The following is a 2,844-nucleotide window of genomic DNA, read 5'->3' as shown; positions in this document are numbered from 1 at the left end:
CCAGGCTGACCCCCCCCCCCCCTCCCAGCCTGGCCTCAGAGCAGAGGGGCTCCAGCCCTCGGAGCATTTTAGTAGCCCCTCAGATCATTTTAGTAGCCCTCCCCTGGCCCCGCTCCAACAGGTCCATGTCCTCCTTGTGCTGAGGGCTCCCGAGCTGGACGCAGGGCTCCAGGGGAGGTCTCCCCAGAGCAGAGCAGAGGGGCAGAATCTCCTCCAAGTTTTGCCAGGGGCTTCGCAAGCATTTCCCTGAAAATACCAAAGGCAGAGCCAAGGGCGGAGGCACTTGGATGTGTTTTTTTCTGAGACACAGGGTTTAGCAAGAGCCCTTTTCCTCGCGAACCCCCCCCCCCGCGTTCCCCACGATGGCGGCAGCGGGGGGCCAGGGGCTTCGCAAGCATTTCCCTGAAAATACCAAAGGCAGAGCCAAGGGCGGAGGCACTTGGATGTGTTTTTTTCTGAGACACAGGGTTTAGCAAGAGCCGCCTTTTCCTCGAAACCCCCCCCCCCGCGTTCCCCACGATGGCGGCAGCGGGGAGGGGAGCTGCGGATGGCCCTTGCGGGCGGGATGCTGCTAGCAGGGCCCCGGGGGGAAGGCTGGGCGCTGGAGCAGGGAGCGCTCTGCCATTATTCACCCCCAGCTGTGTTTGAAGAAGGGGAAGAGCCAGGATGGATGCTCCAACCCGACCGGCGATGCTCTGGTCCGAGCTCGCCCCTGCGCCCTCCGCCTTTGCAAGAGGAAGGGACATGGGGGCAGGTCAGCCAAGGTGGATGGCTGGGCGCCTCGTGGGGTGGCAGGCACCGCAGGCGTTTGCCAACGTGGCCAGGAGCCCATGGGATGCGATGCTGCCTGCATCCCACACCTTGCTTCATGCCAAACAGCAGCTTGGTTACCTTGGCTGCGGGAGGTCGCGCCTTGCTCCTGTTCGTGGCTTTGGGGTGGTTTACCATGGGTGTAGGTAGGATGCAGGAGCAAGGGTATGGTGACCTGAGCTTCAGCTCTTGCTGAGGATAGAGAAGAGGTTGCGTTTCCCTATTTAGCCCAGCTGTCATCCTGGCAGGCGGCAATTTGGAAATGCTGTGCTTGGGAGCAGAGGTGGAAAAAGGCCAGGCAGGCTGCTCAGGAGGAGAATGGATGCGATGCTGCCTGCATCCCACACCTTGCTTCATGCCAAACAGCAGCTTGCTTACCTTGGCTGCAGGAGGTCGTGCCTTGCTCCCGTTTCCCTCCACGCTGGGGCAAGTGGTTGTCACTTCTTCCTCTGGAAACCAGCCTGGGTTGTTCAGCCTGGAGAAGAGAAGGCTCCAAGGACCCCTTACTGCAGCCTTTCAGTACTTAAAGGGGGCTTATAAGAAAGCTGGGGTCAAACTTTTCAGCAAGGCCTGTTGCAATAGGACAAGAGGTAATGGTTTTAAACTAAAACAGGGGAGATTTAGACTAGGTATAAGGAAGAAATTCTTTACAAGGAGGGTGGTGAAACCCTGGCATGAGTTGCCCAAAGGGGTGGTGGAGGCCCCATCCCTGGAAACACTCAAGGCCAGGTTGGACAGGGCTGTGAGCAACCTGGTCTGGTTAAAGGTGTCTCTGCTCTCTGCAGGGGGGTTGGGCTGGGTGACCTCTAGGGGTCCCTTCCCACCCAAAACATTCTATGATTCTATGATTCTTGTTTAAAACCTGCAAGGAACAGGCCAGTCCTCCTGGGGACCTCCTGGGGACCTCTTCCCTAGGGCTGCAGGCGAGCATCCCTCGGTGCCTCGGTTTCCTGGATCCAGAGCAGGGACCTCAGATGGGACCCTGGGAGGTAGAAATGGGAACGATGCTCCCTGGGCCTGGCCAGCTGTCCCCGTGCCGCAGGAAGCACGCCTCGAGTGTGCAGCTATGGTTTCCAGCTGGCAAATGGTGCTCATTGGGGCTGGATGGATAAAGAAGGAAGGAAGGGACCAAGAGCAGCAGCAGGACGAGGGGTAAGGTTAGAAAAGGAAGTAAGCGAGCGCAGAGAAGAGAGTGTGGATGTGAGAGAGGGCGCAGATGGGATTTTGGGTGATGGACCTGTCCCCCCGCCCCGTCCCAAGGTCCCCCTGTGGTGCTGGCATGGGCTGCCTTTCCCCTCTGGTGCCATCCCAGATGGGACGGGTGCTCTGGGCCCCGGGGAGAGAGGAGGAGGGCAAAGGGATAGTGGTCAGCACTGGAGGAAATGGGCTGTAACCACTTCTTGCTCTGGCTTTAGAAGGAAACGCCTGGCAGCAGCAGCGGGGTGCTTCCCCCAGCCTCCCACCGGCTCCTTCCCTCTTTCGCTGGATGGTGGGAGCCAGCTCCGAGGCTGGGCAGTGGGTGCTGAGCCTCAGTGGGTGCTGAGCCTTGGTGGCGGCCAGGCTGGTCTCCCCATGGAGCTTCATCCCTTTGGGTGGTTTGCACGAGAGGGATGTTCCTTCCATGAGCAGCTGGCTTGGATGCTTGCCTGAAATCCTGTCTCAAATCCTTTGGGACTCACTTCCCAGGGATTGGTTTCTAGCAAGGAAATCAGGTCTGGCTCTTGGGGTCCACCCCGAAAATAAGGGGCCTTCCTGCTTTGCAGGTGGCGAGCGTGCAGCAGCCGTGGTGAGTCCTGCTGTCTGAGGGAGTGGATTTGGGAAATCCAGACATTCCCGATGGAAATCCCCTCTGCCTGAGCTGACGTTCCCCGGCTGCAGGAGGGCAGGATGCCACCGGGGTCAGCCTCAGACCTCATCCTCCTGTGGTTCGCAGTCCCTGCACCTGCGGCAGCCCTGGCAGGACAGGGCTGAGCTGCCCATCCCGCTGTCCTGCATCCCGTGCCTTTGCCATGAGCTTGGTGGCTCCTGGGAAGC

General features: G+C 59.7%; 1 protein-coding gene across 1 annotated transcript in view; it reads left to right on the top strand.

Annotated features, from left to right (window-relative positions):
* Positions 1–2,844, top strand: part of LOC104133756 (dual specificity protein phosphatase 22-A-like) — a 15,442-nt gene that overhangs the window by 11,595 nt on the left and 1,003 nt on the right. The window lies entirely within an intron of this gene.

The sequence above is a fragment of the Egretta garzetta genome, unplaced genomic scaffold (assembly GCF_000687185.1).
Source record: "Egretta garzetta isolate BGI_Z169 unplaced genomic scaffold, ASM68718v1 scaffold39, whole genome shotgun sequence".
Classification (NCBI taxonomy): domain Eukaryota; kingdom Metazoa; phylum Chordata; class Aves; order Pelecaniformes; family Ardeidae; genus Egretta; species Egretta garzetta.
The sequence above is the reverse complement of the archived record's forward strand: the minus strand, read 5'-3'. Positions and strand labels throughout refer to the sequence as shown.